This window comes from Ascaphus truei, chromosome 3, assembly GCF_040206685.1.
Source record: "Ascaphus truei isolate aAscTru1 chromosome 3, aAscTru1.hap1, whole genome shotgun sequence".
Classification (NCBI taxonomy): Eukaryota; Metazoa; Chordata; class Amphibia; order Anura; family Ascaphidae; genus Ascaphus; species Ascaphus truei.
The window spans coordinates 147,209,335-147,232,478 of record NC_134485.1 but is presented as its reverse complement, the minus strand read 5'-3'; the positions used below and the strand labels follow the sequence as shown (position 1 = coordinate 147,232,478).

At 35.5% G+C, this 23,144-nt stretch overlaps 1 protein-coding gene across 4 annotated transcripts in view; it reads left to right on the top strand.

Moving 5' to 3' along the window:
- Positions 1 to 23,144, top strand: part of LOC142489230 (uncharacterized) — a 138,033-nt gene that overhangs the window by 1,655 nt on the left and 113,234 nt on the right. For 2 of the 4 annotated variants that reach the window (XM_075589636.1, XM_075589633.1), the window contains exons 2-3: positions 18,518 to 18,618; positions 20,122 to 20,309. The gene's annotated coding sequence lies outside the window, so the exon portion shown is untranslated. Of the gene's footprint in view, positions 1 to 5,058; positions 5,207 to 18,517; positions 18,619 to 20,121; positions 20,310 to 23,144 lie in introns of all 4 variants that reach the window. The other 2 variants (XM_075589635.1, XM_075589637.1) reach the window with 2 other exon arrangements.

Below are 23,144 nucleotides of genomic sequence, written 5' to 3'. Positions count from 1 at the left end.
AAGGCCTTGTATATGCTGCTATCTTTAAAGATGCTGCAATGTTAATTCTTAATAAATATTTCAAACACGTAATCATTGAACTGGGTTGACATGTATGCTTCCATATCATATCATACACACAGTCCAACAATAGGGCACCCCCATTTTTCAGTGTAGATAGCATGCAGGGTGCATACCGCCCGTGTATTGTAGAGTACAGAATTATATAATAGGACAGGCACTCCAGTATTGAAAAATGTTGTATTTAATACACAGCGATTCGGCTCATAACGGTGGCCTTTTTAAGAGCTCTTGGAAAAGGTTCAGTTTGAAGTCGAAATGTTAAGTATTAAATATAACGTGTGTGTGTGTGTGTGTGTGTGTGTGTGTGTGTGTGTGTGTGTGTGTGTGTGTGTGTGTGTGTGTGTGTGTGTGTGTGTGTGTGTGTGTGTGTGTGTGTGTGTGTGTGTGTGTGTGTGTGTGTGTGTGTGATTTGGGATGGGAGCATTCCATCATAACACATAACCAACATAAAAAAAATGGTTCAAATATAGTCTTGCATTGTATTCCTCTCCACGAAGTTGCATTGTTTCACACGTAACCCTTGATTTGTTTATGTATGTTCCTTTAAGAGGTCCATTTATAGATCTGTTCTGATTAACTGGGGCTCAGTTTGTTAAAGAGCCGCTTGGCGCCAGTCTGCTGACGTCTTACAATAAGAACCGTCTCTTGTCACTTCATATTTACCCAAAAAATCTTCAAACAGCGCCCTCCAAATGCTGGACTCTTTGCTACAGAGCAGAGAAAAATAACAATCTGTAAGGCGGATTCTCCACTGATCATAGCCCAGCCCTGTCTGTGATTTGCTTCTGAGATGGTGCTAGTTCATTACCTGCCCCAGGAAAGCAATTTAGGGTGCGCTCTACCTACACTTGATTCACATCTTTCTCGACCTCGTTATACACAGAATTATGTAGTGCAATTTACAGTAAACATTTAAAAAAGCAATAAACTAAGACGGCCACCTTGAGATGTTTGGGGTTACCACTCAATGCACTTGTATGAAGTAAAAATGCCAAAATCAAATCCACATTGCCCCTTTATTCATCATAAAAACAATTAAAAAAAGATTTTCAGAGTAGAATAACACAAACTCTCTCTCTCTCTCTCTCTCTCTCTCTCTCTCTCTCTCTCTCTCTCTCTCTCTCTCTCTCTCTCTCTCTCTCTCTCTCTCTCTCTCTCTCTCTCTCTCTCTCTCTCGTTTAAAATAAATAAATAAATATATCTATATACATATTATACATAGATGGCCTTCCACTGGATTTTTCAAAGTATGTATATTGTATGTTGCCCAAAAGTAAAACGTTTCTAGTTCTGTTCTTTCTAAAAATGCAAACAGAGATGGACAAGAATGTATAGCATAAATTAAACCATAGATACTGGTGTGATGAGCCAATCTCCTATAGAGATAATATGTGATCCTTTAAAGGCCTAATTATATGAATCTATGTATTGTAGGAAACAGAGTATTGCAGGCCCTCCCAGTTCTGCAAGGGTCAATGACAATATAAATATTAAATGTAAAACATTGCAGCGCTATAAGATCTCCAACATTGAATAAAATACAATACTATATGTAGGACTCATCAAATAGAGACTTCTTATTTCTGTCAATTCAAAACCCGCAGAATTTGTTTTACTGCTACCATCTGACCAGTAAACATACATTGATAGTTTAATCTAGTTTACACGGCAACAACACACAATCACCCTGATTGATCAGCACTTAATAACGTGACATTTTTATTTCTACATTAATTAATTGAAACAATAAAACCCTCCTAATATGTAAAGGATATTTTTTGGGGGCCTGCATTTCTCACCCTCTAGGAACCGCATATGTGAAGTGTCACCAAAGAGATTTGCATCAAGTCTCCTAGACAAGGTGTCATCTCTTCTCTGTCGATCTCCGTACTTTTCCCCCAGCTTGCAATGACTGTGGCGCCACAAGAGAATTACAGCAGTCATACACGTGTAATCAGGGCCATTTTACAACATAGCATTGTGTTTTTTGCAGGGTTCATCTTCTGCAGTTGCTGTCTTGGTCTTATCAAACGTCCCACTGGTGTTAGCTGGTGGGGAATTAACCCAAGAGGAACATTATGCATCCTCTAATAGTAAAACAAACAAAAAAAAACTCTTAGGACATCCTGGAAGTCATTATCCTAGATTGCTCTTGCTGGGTTTCCGAATATCACAAGTTTTTTTTTTTTTTTTTAAATCTGAGAAAGAACTATGAGAAATAGGGAGAGGATGTGTTCTACATAAAAAAAAATGTTTAATCAACCACACCAAAGCATCCCATCTAAAATGTTTTCCTAGAAATGTCCATATGGTGGCTGAATGGCTCAGATCTAAAAGTCAGTGTCATTGCATCTTTATTCAATTCAAAACATAGTATTCTCTTGATATTATTCATATTTTAAAAACATATCTTTTGTATGGCCTTTGGTTTATTACACAGGTCATAAAAAAAATATTTAAAATATGAATGCACACACAAGCATGTATTGTATTTGGAGCATGTACTTGTAAAACTTGAGCACGCGTATCTTAATAGTTCTTTAAATAATGAATGGAATATTGGTTGAGTAAATATTCCCAATATCAAGTAATTATCTGCAAAGGAGACTTTGGAATTCTTCCAAAGTTTCAGTATCTACCTTTTATAATAGATAGCAGGTGTGCATCTGCAGGTATTTTCCATGTTTAAAAAGGTATCAAATACCGGATGGCAGTGGTTCGATTGTTTAAATATATTCATAATATTAAGCTTGTCATTTTTTTAAATCGTTTCTTATTTATCTTTTCACTGTTAACTGTGAAGCGCTTCCTATTAACACATATTAAGTGATACATGTACATTACGTGGGTTTCTGCGCATGGGTATGACATTTTTATTGCCTGAAACTACCAGATAACCACTGTAACTGCAGCTATAAATAAATGGTTAAATTGCATTTAAAAATAAAGTTGTTGATTTTTTTGTTCCCCTGTGTTTGTAAAAGTAATATATAAGCACATAAATACCCTTTCTGTGATGACAATGACCTTTTAAGTTTTCTACAGGACTGGCGAATACAAGACCAAGAAACAATTCTGAATATAATGGATATCTAAGTTTATTTTGCTTATCATCAAATATTATCTTATTTTCTTCACAATAGTACTAATATGGTCCATAATTTCCAAGCATACCTAATACATATGGAAATACAGATACCACTCACTGTACTTCCTTTGACCTGTGCATTATGTAATAACGTTACTAGTTATGTCATACAGAAAATCTGTATACAAGAATAAAGGTATATAATCAGTGCTCTGATATACAATTTCCATAGTGTATATTCTTTAGATCTCGCTTGATACATTCTTGTTCTATTATAACTAGAATTAGAGTGCACGGGCACATTATTTCTTTAACAATCACACATATAAAAAAAAAGAAACACACACACACACACACACACACATGTATATGTAGTAAATGTGAAATGCTGATGCTTAAACCATATGTGTGTAGAAAAAGCCATTTTTAATTCTCATGAGTATGATGAAACACTGTATGAAGACTAAACTACTCTGTTGGGCTTTTAGAAATATTTACTGAAAAAAAATAGAGGTTAAATTCAGCAATAAAAGATAGATGCTGCCTTACCACTAATCACGAAGGCTAATATTATCCACTTCATAGAAGCACAAGGTTACTTTAAGAGACCCGTTGATGCTCCCGTGTTCAGAATAAATGGTTTCTTGCTAATTGCTTGGAATAAATGGCTCCCAAGAAAAGTTAAGATAAACATCCTTACTTCCAACACAATTTTTTAAGAGTTCCCCATTCCATGTTCTCTTTTCCCCTCTTTCTCCCTTTCATCTTTGCCCATCTCTTCTCATCATCCCTTTTCTATTTTTAGATTGTAGACTTAGACCTTGGCGCCAGGACGCTTAAGACCTGTCAAAGTCCTTCATATTTCCCCCATGTCACATGGACTTCTCCTTTACTTCCCTTCCATGCAAAGGCAGTAATTTGGATCTGTGAGTTTGTGAGCAAATGCAATTTGCTCTTCTCCATTGCTGTGTTGTCACTGTGACCTCAGTCAGCAGGGCTGCTGGTGTACTGTCCTGTCCACTTAGACAAATTGCAAGTGATTGATGAAAAATAACAATTATCACAAGGAGCAAACCCTCCCCTGCCTTCTCCTCCCTCTCCAAAACATGGGATCTGGCTCAATACACTCAATAGGAAATGAATGGAGATTTCGCAAATAACAAACCAAAGACTTAGAGTCCCCACTGGCAGAGACACAAATGCTCTCTACATGTTTAAACAAATATAATCATCTAGTATCAACGTTACCAACAAAGCCCCTAATAACAAATATACACATTTAAAGGAATAAAAACGTTAACCCAAATCCTAGTTGCATTTCTATGTAAGGAAGCAGGTTAACATCGCACTGCTTGTCAGATAAGCATTAGATGTGATTTAGGATCTCAGTTCATTCTGCAAGATATGTGCGAATAGCAAAACATGTTCTTATAAACACTTCAGAACCAGGTTGTATTAGATCAAAGAGCATTAACACTCATTGTAAAACATATGACCTTTTTCTTGCTAACATTGACTCTAGAAAAGGCCTTTAAAAAGAAATATGCATATATGATTTGTCTCAAATGAATATATCTCTGTATTTTAGAATGAGTCCCCTTTTTATTCTCATAACATAAAATAATATATAGTACAACCGAATGGCAGGTCAAATTGCATGTATTCTTTACTTCAATGGAATTGTTTCTATGTTGAGGCACAGGGGTCATTAAAAGTGGATTAATTGCTAATATTTTATATTTGCCTGGATTTAAGATACCTTCAACATTTTGTAGTTCTGCCATGAGTGCTTCGGTTGGTCATGTTGTCGGTAGATATCAAATCTAGCAGCTGATGGAAAAGGTAGGCGGACTAAGAACAATTTCACTGTCTTTCCGGATTTGAAACTTTTTTCCCCTCCCGTATAGAGAGACTTGTGATTGCTGCTCTGTAACCCTTGCAAGGCGTATGATAAGACAAATACAGAAGACTGTCCTCCAAGCCTCTGGGGCTGCTGGAAAGGCCATCTTTGGGTTCTTTGGGAAGGGCAGAAAGGAAAGGGCACGCAGGCAACAGGTGCAATTATATTTGCTTATTCGCTTTTGTTACCTATATATCTATTGTTTTGTTTCAATGCAAAATATAGCAAGACACAGGAGCACAATGGTTCTTTGTACACTCAAATTTAGACATAGTGGGGGGGAGGGGGGGTTGTGCACCAATGGTTAACAGGTGTCAACTTGTGTGAATCAAGTCTTTCTTTGCTTCTGAAAGTGGTTAGATGCTTGATCATGTTATTCATTCATGCAGGATTACATAAACATTTTAAGACATGTTTCTTAATTTATTGGAGACGGCATATTGTCGATGTATATATAATTTGGATAGAATTTCACTAACCCCCTCTTTTATAGTTTAGAGTCAGTTTTAGTTTTGGTTTTAATATACCATAGTTACAAAACACTTACTACACATACTGCTATATGTGAATATGTTTGTGAGTTGATCTTATTTACTATGTAAGGACATCGAATGTTATTTCAATGCTCTTTTTCCAATATAAGATCAAAGGAAGGGGTATGTCTTACTGATAAAAATGCAGCAGCCACAATATTCATAGGTAAATAAGAATGACATTATTCCTCCGCTTGAATGTTGCTATTCAATGTATCTGAAAGGATAGCACGTACTAAAAAAATCATATTCTATCCCATTTTTTTTACATTCAATCTTGTAAAATGGAGTGTGTGCTACATTTGTGTCTCTTAATATCCACTACTAAATATAAGGGAAGTGACCAAATCATTGTTCACATTTTGTGTCCTGCATTGTAAGTATTGTAGTGTTCTAGGGACCTAGTCTATAGATTTTCTATAAGCAACAGTAGGTTTCACGGTAGTAAAGGTATCAGGTGAAATGAACGTCCCACCTTGAATTTCACAGCTTCACAAATATGGAATGTGTCACTGATTCCCAAGCTCCAACAAATTGTAAATCATTTGTTTTGAAAGAGCTGAAAGTTTTTTTTTTCTTATGTCTGTGCATGAAGAGTCTTAAGAGTATGATTTCTAGGCAGAAAACACTATCTTCTTAGCTTCAGCCAAGATCTTGATTAAAAGTGTTTTGTGGAAACAATAATTACATTTTAGTGCAAGTTTAATAGAATTTGTTTGAGCTCTTTGCACTGTGGACTGAAGTTAGAGAACACTACAGTTCGTCTTTCATTAGACATGTAGAAATAAACTCTAACCTCAAACATGCATAAGGGTATTGTCCTCACTGGGAAATGACAGTAAAAAATGAATAGCAAAGATATTTACATTCTTCCATCCACCTATAGGTATATATACATACATACATACATACTGTACATACATACACACACATAGATTTACTCCAACAACGCATTTTGAACCCCATAGTTAAATGTGTTCACGATGTAGCCTTTCATATTTCGTATTCATTTAGCACCAAATGTATATTTGCAACCGTTTGAGTTATAATAAAAAAAAATCTATAGCATTTGAGGGAAATAAAATAAATGTAGAAGGTTGCTAGAGTTTCTTTTTTTTTTTAAGATTGTTTGTTCAGTGGAAAATTGTGCATTGCAGAATGAGAAAATAACTGGTTGTATTCATATTCCAGTTTAATGTAATTTCTCTATTTCCAATTTCCAATACTAGTTCCTCTAAACATTCTACGCTAGTACTGTACACTAGTACAGCACTCAATAACTACATGACTACAAGTAAAAGCCAACAGATATGGGAATTATATGTCTGAGATCTTTTCAATCACAAAGGATCCTGGAGGTGGATTGTAGTACTGGACATGTGTATTTAGACTCAGAGGGGGGCGCTATTACTCGAATCTGCAACAGCCAGGAGAGCTCTAAAGAATGCCTTATAATAACCAGTTATTCTGGTCATCTTGATGTAACTGAAAACAATAGGATATTTTTCATTCGCAAACATTAAAACAATGACCTGCTCATTGTATGTAGTGTAACATGTTTTCCTTATCTGCTTCAAGATTGCCTGCATAAAGAATTTATTTATTTATAAAATGTTTTACCAGGAAGTAATACATTGAGATTTACCTCTCGTTTTCAAGTATGTCCTGGGCATAGAGTTAAGATGACAATGTAATTGATCTTGTAACAACCGACTTTTACATATGACTAAAGCTCATATATTATTATTATTATTATTATTATTAAAAACAACAACTAAAGCTACCGCTGGGATACCACAATCGAAAATGTGTTTGTGTATTTGTGTGTTTGTGTATGTGTGTGTGTGTGTGTGTGTGTGTGTGTGTGTATATATATATATATATATTAGGTTTTCTAAACAACTATCAAGCAAACAGGTAATAGTTTGTATACATTGTATGTTTGGGAATGTGAATTACATGAATTACGTTTCCCATTTAGAATATACTATTATATACAGTGGCTGTAACAGAAACTTCCCAGAAAATATTATTATCATAGTATAATGACAACCACTAACTTATTCTTGTGATTTGTATGTGTCCTAATGTGTACTTTCATATCATTTCTCAAGGAGCATACTTCCAAACTACTTCTCACATGTTACATTTAACTGACTGTTTAGATTTAGTTGGTTAAAAATATATATATTTCCAATAATCCTGCTTTCTGAAAATAACAACAGACAGATACAAACTTGCTGAAGTTTATCCAGAGTTTAACAATTTATAAACATATTTTCCAGACTATTCGTCAGAAAAGTTGCATGTAAACCACACTCCAAGAGGTAAAGTGTGGTTTGTGTCCTAAAAGCACAAACCAGTGGAATCAAGAATATTTCCGCTTTAATCTAACGTAGATTGTTGTCTTTCTATAGCGTTTTTCAATTGAAAAACAATAAAATGTTATACACTTGTAGCTACCTCTGGGGTAGAAACTAACCAGTACTCAGGTCATAGGGTGAGACTGCATGCAATGTTTACTAATGCTTGCAATCTATAAGCATAAGCCAAGGAATAGGGACATCATTATTACTATACTAATTATGAGTGAAAGTGTTCGAACCCACATCCTTGGTAATACCAGTCTTATTCGCTTTGCTCCACTTCCTCCATCTACAAATGTGAATTGTAACTGCATCTCCATGGTGCACCGTTCAGGAAATGTTGTATGAGATGTATGCATCATGCCAGTGTTCTGCACTTTGAGAACAGAAATGAGAAGTGACATGCTCACGTTATTGCTCAATATTATGTCACAAGATATCGGAACATCGTTAGAAAAGGGCAGTCGAACGGAGCAGTACAATAAATGTGGATAACTCATACATTCAGGAAGTAATAAAATAATGATAAAATAAATGTGAAGAAATACTGAGTACATAATTATACCTGGCATCAGAACGTGGGCTGAACACTAATGCCATATAACAAGATACACACACGGTACCACAATAAAAGTAGCAAATTCAATTACACTGGAAGCAATAAAGCAGAAAACAATACGAAAAAAGAATCAGAAGTATCATGAATTGGATTTTGAACTCAAGAGTCTTTAATTACAAGACATGTCAAAAGAAACACAAGTTTCATATCTCGTCTTGAACTACCCCCACCCACACTGTTTATCAATAGGACACAAACTGAAGTCAAGAACCGCAACACAAGTGGCCGAGTAAAATGTAGGTAAGGGTTAATTTGTGGACTCGGGGCTGCAATAATAATGTATGATACAAAACTGCAAGATCACTGATCATATCTTGTAAATGATCAGAGCAGTCTGAAAATAGAAACGCATTTTCTGCTATTATTTTCTCTGGCACCACATCTAGCAGGCAGTATAAAAATCGTTATTTTCCACACTCCTCTGGATACACATTACCCCCACTCTTTCCCAACTCTCCCTTCTCTTCTTTGATCATTGAGCTCTGACCTTGTTCTCAACAGTCCAGCAGGTTGATTGATTTTCAATTACAAAGTCTTCACTGAGTTGGGACTAAATTAACCCTTTTTTTTGTGATTTTGTGCTATTTGTGCATGTCCAGCCTGTTGATAGAGTTGTGAGACATCATTAAGCTCCCCCGGGCATCCTAGCAAAGACAGAATGCCTTCTATTTCAATAAGCTAATTATTATAAACTTTAAATAATATATAACATTCATTGGGATGGGACCATCAACTTTCTGAAAGCAGATTTTTGTTACTGCTCCCTAAATTCAATTGTAAAATGCTATTAACTCCAAACTGGTTATGAAAGAAAAAGCAATTTACAGTATGCTACAATTACCTCTATTATTCTTGTAATCTAAATTCCAGCAAATACAGATAAAGAGTAACTTGTTTAGTGCAGCAGACTCAGACCGGAGAAAGAGAGTTTAAAACTGGATTTATTTTTGGTCATGAGTAAGTGTTTGAAATAAATGTTTATAACATTTGTTCCTAAGCAACTTAAGTTTGTGACACAGCATAAGTCATAATGTTTAATTGTAAAAGTTATTACTTTGCAAGGCACTCTTCATTAATGGAAATGGTTAACTGAAAGATTGCTTGTGGTCCATTCTGTGGAGTTTATATGTAAACTATTGCACTATGTATGTTTTATGGACCGACTTGTTTGGTTCTTAACTAAACTGTAAACATGTAAGCTGTGTATTTTCTCTCAATATTAATGTTGGTTGATAAACCTATGATGAAGAAATATTTATCAAAGACGAAGGGCCACACACAAACACACACTACTTACCCTCAGCTTTTGAGGATTTTATAGAAATTTAGTTACAATCCTGTGGGAGTCACTAAGTGCATTGAAGCCAGCTCTGTATTTACTGCAACTTTATCCTTTAAATAAAAAGGATTAGTAAAAGCTAATATTTAATAAAATAACGTTATCACTACATCTTCACTGGGATTTAAATGGAGATATAAAACCCGTCCTGTTAAGAGAATGAGACGGATCATTAACATTTAGAGAGAAACACATCAAGTGTACCTCCTACTACGACTGTATGTTTGCTTTATATAGCTAATTAATTAGGATGTTAAATGTTGTTAATATACAGTAATATCACATTACCCAAACAGAGACAATAATTTCCAATAACCCCCAAAATTAACGCCACCCTTTATATGCATTAGAAATATAAATTATGCATTTTCTTCTTCTGTTTGGAATTTGGAGAATTGCATCACTCTTCACCAGAGAGACAATGTAATCATGTATATTGAATTAATACAACCCGCTGAAATCATGCAGGCGGTTCAATTAAAGAAAGACTTGATGGCACTTACCATAACAAATGTTGTCCCCCCTGGAGTTTAGAAGATGTTACATTCTTACTGCACATTTCTTAATCAGCCTCCTCTTCTGAAACAGACTGGTCGCTCATTTTGTAACCACAATGTACAGTCCTTACATGGTTTATAGAAACAGGATAACTAAAGGTGATTGAGTATCCTGCTTTAATCCTTTCTATAAGGCAAAACAGTCAAGATTAGCCTCTCTCTTTCCTTTTGGGAGACTTCTTTGTAATCAGTAAAATATGAAGTTGATGAATTTAACTCTTTGTTTCCTCATAGCAAAGCTAGATAAAAACAGTTCCAGATGGGGAAGCTGCCCATCTGATTTAACAAGAATAAATAATCAGGTAAAATAGATTCAGGTGCAAGTTTTGACTGTGATTGTCCGTTTCAGAACTTCAGAACTTTTTTTTGTCACTCTCCTTTTCCTTCCTTTTTGATTTTCTGGTTCACCATTTCTCCTACCCTTTCTCTAATGCAATTACATAATTTCTACTCTCAGAAATCTGGCACTATAGAACAATCTGTTTTTAGATATAGTAGTATATATACAGTAACTACATGTACTATGTATTTATTTTGGAAACACACACACACACACACACACACACACACACTAAGAAAAGCAGTTGGCACTCACGTATAAAAAGCAATAAGTTGGTGCTTGTCCCTTAGGGTCAGTCATAAGAAGGGTGTTCCTCTAGGCAGCGAAGCAGGAAGAACAAGACAGCACACAGGTATAATCCAGGAATAGCTGTATTGAGGTAGGTGGCACATACACCGACGTTCCGGTCCTCACAGGGGGACCTTGAGAAAGGACCGAAACGTCGGTGCATATGCCACCTACCTCAATACAGCTATTCCTGGATTATACCTGTGTGCTGTCTCATTCTTCCTGCTTCGCTGCCTAGAGGAACATCATATATATATATACACATACACACACACCAAAATAAATACATATGTTTACTGTTTTTATATACCTTCTATTGCTTCCCAATGTATTCCAAAAGCATCACATTTAAGTGTACACTAATGGCGCTATATAAATAAAGACATACATACATACATCTCTGAAGATTTTTCCAGACAATGGAATTTCATGGAAAGCAATTCAAGGTTTCCTCTTCTCCATTTGATACATTTGGTACAGTTGTTTCCCCATTAGTTTTACCGCAGTTTCCTACCCAGGACAATTTGGTAAATAACTCTCTAAATGACTTTCCAAAATGCTACAATAAAACAAATATTTACCAAATTATAATTGCACTATAGTAAAACGTATTACTTGGATATTTGCGTCGTCTTACAGTTCGTTTAACTCTAAAGTCTACTATATTGACGCACCCAACCTAAAGTTTGGAATGGTATAATTGTTGGTGTTGTATGGAACATCCCAAAATCTTAAAATAAATAATGTTTTATGTCTAATTTATCTGCCATAATTTGGCAGATAAATTAGACATAAAACATCATTTTTGTACTAACAAGTATTTATTAACTATTTACTATTGTAATAACAACTATCTTCTACTATAGAGCTCAATGTCATATCTAAATTAGAACATGAATGTTCCTGTTCTAATTTAGACATGATATTTAGATCTATAATACAAAATAGTAGACATTCAAGTGAAGATAAATCGGTATGCATCATTTTAGTGGGAATTCAAAATATTGATTCAAATAGGTATGTTTATATTAGGAATACACGTTTTATACACGTGGAATAAAAAAGGAGGGAGGGTTAATACGTGAAACTTAGTCATTGAGTGCTCTGTGATTAACGTGTCTGCTCTGAATGTGTATATCTTCAAATCTTATATCAAATATAAGAAGAGGCATTTGTGGTGTGGAGAGTTCATATAGCATGAATCTGTAAATATTTTTAAGTGACCATGAGGCCTCTCTTAGCATTTGCTCGAATAGATGTTCAAATGATAATTATGGTATCTTGGAAGACAAGTCAACTTGTAAGTAATCTGTGAGTAGGTTTGCCTTTCTTGTGATAGAGGCTCAACTGGGTCAAGGGTGTGTAAGTAAAAATTATATTTAGTTGTAACGTTATATATGAAAAGCTATTTATTACTCCACTGCTTAGTTGTGAAAAACGTATTCTGTTTCATCAGTCTCTTTCCTTCCTGGACCCTGTAAAGCGGTGTTCCTCAGCACATGGAAGACCAGGGCAAAATTATATGCCGGAACCAGCAATTTCCCTGGCACAGCCAAAAAGGTCTTATAGCCCCTGGCCACCGTGAAATGTTTCCTGCAGCTGTAAGGACAGGTGTAGAAAGTTGAATACGCCATGGCTTCAATTAGTCATATTCAGGCCAGTGGCTGCAGATATAGAGGTGTAGATTAAGATGCATTCTCTCCATCTAATAATAACATAAATGCAATAAAAATAGGCGATATATTATATATCCGCCTGTGCATCTATACATGCACTTTCAGCACCACAGAAGAGTACTACAAGTCCCTGTGGGAAAATGAATCATATTGGGGACCGTTTCAGAAAGTTCTCCCAAGCAAAACTAATCAAACGATAAAAGTATTGTAGATTCTTCAAATGACATAAATACGACTTGTGAGCACATTAAAGTCTCAGTCAGGTTTGCCACCCTGCCTTTCCTCATAATCTTTTAGCATACAATGCTTCCACTGGAGCCAGGGATGCTGGGAAATGACATGCAGATGAGCACTCACTGTGTGTCACTTTTTGCTCATTTTTGACCATTCTGGTGTAGTTTTGTGATCATTTTATCTAAGATAAGAATCCACATTTTAGTGTAACTGTTAATGTTGTTTCAGTACAGTAGCACAGGAAAGGTGATATCGAAGTAGCATGAAGGGTAGCTATGAAGATGGTTGCATTAGGGCTTCTTATGAATATTAAATATTCTAAAATGTAAACATTTAAGTAAAAAACGGTTAACCAAGGCAGACTTTAGAGGAGATCAGAAACTAAGGAGGGGATTAATAAGGTAATGATAATGGTAGCAGTTAGAGTGGAAGTCAAGGCTTATATTAAAATGTATATATATATATATATATATATATATATATATATATATATATATATATATATATATATATATATATATATATATATGTATATATATATATAATATTTCAAGAAATTAAAAATAAAAAGACAGAATGTATACAATTTTATGCATTTCTTTTACAATTTAGACAATTACTCTGCATTTAAGATTTGTATGAATACCATTTTATAAACTGTAGTTGCCTTTTTAAGTTAGTTTACCATACAATCTATAAGTTCTTAATTTTCACTCAGGACTGTATATTAGGTCTTCAATCAATTTAAAAGCAAAGGTGTAACACCACATTAATTGGTTTTGCAAGAATGAAAACACCGTGCCAAGTAACAATTCCTTTACTATCTTCAAATACAGTTTCATCATTTAAAATAAAGTTAATAGCTTTACAAATGGAGACTCCAAAGCCCAACTGCAAGTAAAGACAATAATCAATAGTGACTTAGGATAGGGATTTTTTAAAGGCCTGCTAATAAAAATTGCAGTAGGTTTTAAGAGCCCCTAAGAAAAAGAAAAACTTTTATAGAAACAAAAAGGTACTTCAATATTTAACAATGCAGCATGATAGCAGTATTACAAGAAGAAAGGTAAAAGCAATTTCAAAAAGACATGCCAAAAAAAATGATGAGTTAATTGTTATTTCACCTAACAAAATATCATCTGAAATAAAAACAGGTTTAACATGATAAGCCAAAATATTCGAGACTGCTGCAGCAATTGGCTTTATGCAATATTTAGGGTGAGGTTGTGAATAAAACAGCTTTAACCAAGAAAAAATTACATTGGTGGCCATATTTTGAAAGAACAGCAATGTTGGCAAGTAGTACCACAGTTGGTAAAAACCACAGTTTTGTTAAGTACTCCTCAGATTCTCATAAATTCAGAACAGTTTTTACCAGAAAAGGGGCTTTGGCTGGTAAGTGAATGTAGGTAAATGCCACAGTGATTCCTAAATTACAGTGCTTTGGGTTTAGTCATAAAGCTTGTCACTGGCAACAATATTTAAGCCCCCCAACCCCAATTTTGCAGTATATATTTATCTCGAAAATAGGACGTAAATGCTGTAAGAATATATATTTTTAAATGTTTGGCTATTATTATAATAATAACCAGTTTCTATAAATGTTGATTGTCACAGAACTGACAGTTTATTTCAAGCACAATTAATGTCTGTCCACAAAAGCTTAGCATTTAATGATGGTGTTTGTAGACAATGTTACTTGTCATAGGTTGGAGCCCCCACTCTTAATTTCTTCAGGAACTTTCTCCCAGTGCTTACTTTAATATTTGGTACATTCGTCCCGTTTTTGGATCATATTTTCCCGTATTATGGCCTGTGTGCTCTCTCTGCAAAGTACTGTGTATAATGGGTTATATCGGTCTGTATGAATATACTTACACAAACATTGCCTATACTAGACCACTCCATATCTACTTGTTAAAAGAATAGTGTGCAATATTTTTTTTAAATTTATCTAATTATGGGTCTCCCCATGGAATGATTGCATCACATTATGTAAAAAGTTTGCTTGTCCCCTGTAACAAACCTAAATATGTTTCTTTTTTATTCAGGTCTTATATAATACATCAATTGCTCTAACCCTTTATGTCTTTGGCAATACAAACAAGGATGGATTAACTATGTTCCTGTATGTCCCTGATTTTACAAACAGTCATCAAACTAAATAAATAATGTAAAGATTAGAGCATTCAGTTACTAATGAGCATTCAGTTACTAATGATACACTAAAGTATTTTTTTTAACTATTTAAACTATTCATACTTGCCTGTTTTTTTAAGAGGACAGTAACCTGTACCTACAAAACCTGCAACTGGCGTTTTATCCCTTTAGTTCTAGGATGGACTGTTACTTTAAATCTCGTTCTGATAATAGGCAGAAGGTTTTATAAGTCCTTAGCCGCATAGTCCTATGAGGTTATTGTGTCAATGGGTTGTGAATCATAGTTACCGTATTTAACTATAACAGGAACACAAATGTTCTCAAACAAATCACCACACACATTCCTGAGTCTCAGGATTACAGGTGTCCTTAGTGCAAACGCTTCTTCTCGTTTTTCCTTCCAAGTTTTTCAATGTGGGGACATTATAATAAAAGAGGCACAAGTAAGGGATTTTTGTATGCACATATGACCTGATTTCTTAAAACAGAATCACATACTTTAAGACAGAAGGAACATTAATTCATATCATATAGTGTTTAAATATTTTCAATGTCTTGCTTATATTTTCTGACATGTTTTGAAACAGTAAAGATTTTCAAACAGACAATTGTGCGTCTACACCAATGCCATTCCCACCCCCCTTAAGTTTTATCTAAAGGAAGCTCCTGTCTGATTCTCAAGACAGTGTCTGGATTCATGTTAAATTGGATCCCTCTGAGCCTAATGCTTTCCAGATTTTACACCTAAAGTTACAATCCATGAGTACTGATGTAGCACAAACACCAAGCAAATACATTATGAGAAAAGAAGTGAGAGTACATTTCATGGTCATTTTATTGTCTGATAAACATATTTGTGTATTATATTGGTTTCGTTTTAAATCCTCTTTGGAAACCATGTGAAGGCAATGTCACTGCTTGCCACACATAAAACATAAATAGTACAAGCGTTAATAGATTAATGTGGATAGATGCAGAAACGGCAACATTTTTGAGAAGTTGAATTTTGATATAGTTATGCAAAAAAAAGTATCTTGTTAATTTTCTGGAAACATTCAATTTGAATGCTTCATTTTATTCTGTACTACATGTGGATTTTGTCTTATCTTTGTTTTAATTTGTAATCTAAATAATTCGTGTTTTTTTCTATTTTGAATTAAACATGGGTATTTAGTAATTACCATATGATAAATAACACATATCAGGGTTTCCAAAGCCTTTGAATTCATCACAGGGTTTTTGCTAGAAGCTATAATACCAGTACATAAACAATTAGTTCAATAAAGGTTGAACTGGATGGAGATATGTATTTTCTATACTATGTATGGCATTATTGTCTTTATAGATTCAAAGGTCAAAACTTATCCAGTTGTATTTGTAAGATAATAAAAGTGGGATGTAGACACTTGGGCAGTGGGACTTAGAATTAGAGTTCTTAGAACCTGAATTCAGTTCCATAATCCCCACTTTCTTTTCCTTAATTATTTGCAGTTGTGAATTTTAAAAGCTTTTTTTTTTTTTTTTAACTTGATGACATTTTCCCATTGATACATTGGGAAATATTCTTGCCTCACTTTTGCACATCTATGGTAGACTTTGATAAATGCCCCCTTATATTTAATAAAAAGAAATAGTGAATATAAAGAAGTTAAGATTTAGTGCCCAAGTCACATATAGGTAGTTGAAGAAATATTTGTTTTCACCCTACCTCACATTTTACACTGTTCATTCCTCCAGCAGGTTTCAATTTCACATAAATATTGATGTGAAAACATTTAAAACGGAACCCTTAAATAATCCCAACATTGTTAATTTGTTATTATCCAAATCACTAGGATTTTTTAATAATTGCAACATTCATTCTTAGTTGTGGCCCTATAAATGAAAAAAAAAATAACTTAGGTATTTAACACCATGTCTAAATTGTTTAATGCTTGTTTCATAGTTTAAGATACGCTTAATATGTTTTCAAATGTAGCCACAGATAACCAACACCAAAAAGTATAGTAACAAATTCAAAGGACAATGCATATTGCTTTCATTACGGCTAGTTAAGGGATCCTTACTAAATGATGTAAAAATGCTGTAGTGATTCTGGCCAAGTTCCACTGCATGTCTTTGAAAATTCACCATGGCAGCCATATTTGAGAGGCCCTATAACAAATACTTTACATCAGTATTTTTATTGAATTGAAAACTGCTGCTGGATAAGAAAGGGAAGCAATTACGAACATAAAGGAAACTTAATACAATTTATTAAAGAAACAAATACTTGTTTTTATCATCTAAGTGGAACTGGTTCTTTAACTAGCCATTGACAGCATTAATATATGTTTTGATGTCTTCTATCAATTAAATGTTTTGGCCTAAGAGTGACAGTTAATGAACACATCATAAAGAATGAAGCAAATATGAGGATTTGTAGGCAAGCTGTTAAATACCTGAGTGTCTTAATTTTATTGTATGTATTTATTTATGTATGTATGTATGTACACTATGTATGTATGTATAAAAGTGTAGTCGGAAGTCAAGTGAATCTAGAGTCAGTTGTATAGGCACAAATAATTTCATGAGATGATATAAATTGTCAGTACTCATTTACTATTTCACTATCGCAACTAAACTAACACTTTTTTTAATTTAAGTAATGAAAAGCAAATACAACATCTTTTGTTGAAGGAGCAATCCAACTCATTGATTTTTTTTTTTTTTGCAATGTTTTTTTTTTTTTTTACAGAGGATTGAAGCAGGGGGTCTCCGGAGCTGAACCCATTCATTTTAGCTCTGGGGACACCCAGCTTTCAGAGATACGTACCTCCGTAGTAGGTGCCGGTAGCCGCTCTGGCTGAGTTAGCTGGGCTTTAAAGTTTAAAGTTACCGCATCACATGGGCCAATAAGAAGCTTTATCGATGACTTCCGGCTTCCTATTGGCGGCAGGGTGACAGCGCTTTGAACAGCGGCCATTACATGATCCCTGGTAGCCAAGCAGAGCAGCTACCGGTACCTACTACGAAGGTAAGTATCTCTGGAAACACAGGGTCCCGGAGCAAAAGTCTTAAAATAAATTGCCGTCATGGATTGCCGCTTTAAGTGAGGTAGGGCTTTAACAAAATAAACTATTTTGTTTCTCAGCAGTATGATACTATGTAGTGAATGTATCTATCAGTAGATTTATCTAAGGTATCTGTGTGTAGGTGGGGGCAGAACCCACATTAATTTTCTTTATTAGGATTTATTACATTTTTGGCATGAGACATTTCACCTCCATGATAATGATGGGTCAACATCTGTTTTCTTTTTAAAAATCTTGATAAGGCCTTTGAATATTGTTTTCTTTTTCTTTTTTTCTAAAGGAGGAATATGACTGGAACAGCTGCTGTAATGTGGTGTCATCATAGAAGTTTAATTTTAAGGCTGCAACATGATGACCATTCAGAGATGAATTATTAACAAAGTAAGCAGAGGAGGTCCACTTCAGGTTTAAAAGTTTCTTGGTGCCCTAAAAAAGCTAATGATGGAAAATACTTTCTAACATCATTCAACTTAATATATAACAGGCAGTGTTTGTACACTCACGACATAGATTGATACATTTTGCATGTGATTTATTTCCTCTATTGAATTTGAACTATACAAAAGAATGAGCATACTGTAACAGTTGTACCCTTTTCAGTGGCAGCTTACATTTGGTATTGTATTTTCCCTTCAAGTAAAGTACAACATTTACCAAATGTATCAATGTATTTGCTTATTTTAACTTCTATACACATTGTTATTAGACAAAGATAAATACTATGAAGAAGGTTATTCATAACCGATTAAAATTCATTTTTTCTCACATGCATTTATATTTATATACCAAAAAAAAACAATAAAAAATCAATTACTTTATTCTCCTTACAAAATGGCCACAAGTCTGCATGTATAATGTGATAGTCTGTGTTTGTTAGTAGGTAAAATAAAGCTGGCTACATCTGTATGTGCTCTACGGCACATTCCATGAAAAGTGTGATCACTGACTGGTAAGGAAGTTGATTGTAAACATCTCTATAGAAGGGGATCTTCAGTCAAAGACCAACAGTTGAGCAGTGGGAGTGCCCCCAAATTTAAAGAAAATGAAACATCATTGGATTGTTACTCTAAAAGCCAAATAAAATTTCAAGGTCAACTGACTTGTAAACTATTTTAGTTGTAAGGATTGCCGCGGTATTAGGTAAACTCTTACTTCACCCATAATACTACATCTTATCTGTCCTGTTAATTGGTTCTCCTTCCTAAGTAAGATCAATGATATTATCAGACTTGAAATTAAGCTTCCTCTGATTCCGTTTGTTGCTATTTATTAGGCAGCAGGAATTTTTATACAAACTTTGTATAACAAGTCTATGTAATCCTAGGATGGGCTTTTAAGTACATGGAGGGATGCCTTTTACTAATATGTAAGAAAACACCTTTTTCTCAGAGCAGACCTTTACGACCACCAAACATAAAAGCAACAATTTTGAGAAAGCAATTGGAAAATAATACTTATCTTAATTATAATAGTTATTGTATTGTAATGGCTATTTATTTCACACTGGGTAAAACATTGAACTATAAAAGTAAACATTTAACATTATGAATAACATTTCCACTGAAGCAGTAAAAAAAAAAGTTTGTTTTCAACTGAATCCTTTTCTCAGCTATGCTTAAAAACTGGAGTTAGTTTAAGTGGAGTAAACTTGGAGAAGATGGATTAGATGTTTTTTTTTTATTTTATTTTTTTAAAGTAAATTTGATTAGAAAAAAGAAATTAGAAACTTTCTGGTTCATTTACTCAAGATTATCAAAGACTCTATAAGCCAGATATGTTTATTAAACTCTTTGCAATTCTCTTTGGGATCTGACTGGCCCACCAGGAACCCAGGAATTGGGTTCTGGCCTGAGCTTAGCAGCCTGCTCTCCCTCTTTCCAACAGGTGTATAGGGAGTGGGGACATTGCTGCTGGGGATTGGAGCTTCTCTCTACTTCCTTCAGTCAGCTGAAAAGAAGAGGAGCGGTGAAGTATTTACCAGGATGCCGATATAAAGCAGCTGACCTGAGTGGGCACAGATATACTGCAACCTGCGGCTGTAACTTCCTTGTGCCTGCGAGAGAAGGGCAAAGGTACAGCCCCCCCCCCAGTGCCACTATTTCTTTTCCATGTCACTCCCCCCATGTCACCCAGTCTCTCACCCGTCACACCTCCCACTACCCCATATTGTATATGTGTGTATATTACATATATATATATATATATATATATATATATATATATATATATATATATATATACTGTATATTTACCAGATTGGGGTCCAGCAAAAAAAGAGACAGCACACTGCATGTAGTCTTCAGACTGCATGCAGTGTGCTGTCTCTTTTTTTGCTGGACCCCAATCTGGTAAATATACAGTTTGTTCTATTCATATGGGCTGCCTGGTTAGTAGTGTGCCAACTGCCTTCTCTTTTATATATATATATATATATATATATATATATACACACACACACAAAAGAAGAGAAGTGCCAGCTCCATAGCATAATACTGTAAAATTAAGAAACTTTATTCAAACATGGAGTAGTCATAAGGGCCTATACTCACATGGTGGGTAAAAAACACAATCGTTTAAGACAATCTGTAACTGCAGGTAGACGCCGGTTGACAGACAGGTAGCCAGGGACGTAGGGTCAAATAAACCAGATGATAGAGGTGGGGAAAAGTCAATGGTAAGTGTCTCACAGTCACCAAAGTTACCTCTCAATAGAGCCAATCCCAGCTGCACCACAACGCTGCTCCCACCGGCTGTATAATGCACTGTACAATGTGCTCCTGATACCAGAAGTTACCTCCTCAATCAGGCTCTCCACGGAGTGTCCAGGCTGTTGGTGCTATACTCAGCCCGCCGCGAGTAATGGCGGCACCACGAGGAGTGGAGGAAGGTAGCCGGGATGTGTGGTGCTTCCTGGAGATTCTATATATATAGTGCAGAATAAATGAGTTCTTCAGTATTAGGTGATACCTTTTTTATTTTGACTAGAAATTTATGTCATAGGACAAGCTTTTGAGAATTCTCCACTCTTCCTCGGGTCATCAATACTGGTTTACAAAGGAATCTATGGCTAAAACATAGGTTTGGAAAGCAGAAAAAACAGAGATTTAGGTTTTAACGTAGGTGAGGAAGGGATGTTTGAAGAAGGTGACAAGTAACAGCATGGAGGGGGAAGGGAATGCTGCGTGGGGGGGGAGGGGTTGGATAAGAACATTGGCAGAGAGGCAGACAGGATAATTACAAACAATTGTAATAGTGTGTGAGAAACCCCATATCCGCAATAAATCTTGTTTTGGTGTCAAAGAGTCATTCTGAGTTCAAATGTTTTCCATTCTTGGGTGCTTGGTATTTCCACCAAAAAGAGAGCACCATCATAATGACAGAGTACAACAACATTGTTAATCCAAATAAAAAAGGTATCACCTAATACTGAAGAACTCATTTTTTCTGCACTTTCGCAACTGGACTAACAAGGCTATTTCCGTTTTATATCTGTAATAATAGAAGAAATGTGGGTCCAATAATCATTCTCAGATATCCAACTAGGGAAAACCTTAGACAGTTGGAAGTGTGTATTCATTCTCTGCATTACCTTATCCTCTAGCATTTTCATATTTAGAACTGTTGACATATTTTGTTATCTGACTAGAATACATTACAGCATATGAAAAAGTGAGGGTAGCTGCACCACCAGAATACAGTTCTCCAAAGTTGTGCTTCATGGAGACTGATGTGAAACCGTGACAAAGGACACTATGGGGCCTATTCTAGTGGCTGCGAAGCTGTCCGCACAGTTTGGCATGTTCAGAAGTAGCGTAATGAAATGTGAGAAAAAACGGTATTCTCTATTGCAAACCGCTTTTTCTAAACCGCATCTAAAAAAAGTGACAAACCACACAGTTTAACAGCCTAAGCACCTGAATTGCATTAGGCTGAGTCCATGGTCAGCGCTTAGGCGCTGACCCGTGCTGAGGCGCGCTGACGATTGTCAGTGAGCCCCTGCAGCTGCAATGAGAGCGGCTTTAGTAGGGGCTCGCGCACGCTTCCGCAGGTGTGCGGAGGCGTAGCACTTAAATTTGTTTTAGTTTCGGCGCTCACGGGAGCGCAGGGTTGGTCACGTGAGCGGTTCGCCCAATGAGGGCGAACCAGCTCCTTGACGTCACTGGCCCGCCCCCCGATACACCCCCGGACGGTGTGCGAACTAAGGCCAGGGAAAGCACCCACTTTCCCTCAGCCTCAGCGCGCCTCCGCACAGCTGGAGTCACCATGACTCAGCCTTAGAAGCCGAATGACCAGATATGGTGCTAACTCCATCCCCAGTCTGACTTATGGGTTTTGCTCTCTCAGCCAAATCCATATTTCTGGCTGTAGATGTAACTCGCAATACCAATCTCACCACTAAGGTGATGTTAAAAAAATAAAAACAGTATTTTAGAAGCAATTTGCATTACGGAGCTACGGGAATAGCAGTTGTTGGCAAAAAATGAGAGTTTCGCCCTTTTTTGACAAACAGATCAGATTGGCAGAGCAAGAGTTATAACAATCTAAAAAAGTCGTTTAGATGCGTTTTAGACAAGCAAAAACGGCTTACAGAATAGCAACGTTTACCAATACGCGACTAAAGTGCACTTTAGACGCGTTGTCACATTTCAGAGCTACTAGAATAAGCCTTTAAATCTGTCCATTTTTAGTTTTAACTGTAAAACCTTATATGCAACTTGATTTGCCTGCTTTCTGTTGAGAGGCTTATTCACAAACATGAGCTGATCCTACCACAGGAATATCACAAAGTGTTATTTAAAGCTTCTTTTTATATTTGCAATAGTGAAATTCACTTTCCGTTGTGCCGTTGCGAAGCAAATAGTAACAAACAAAGTGATGGCAAGCCAAGTAGCATACTGTACCTAGTC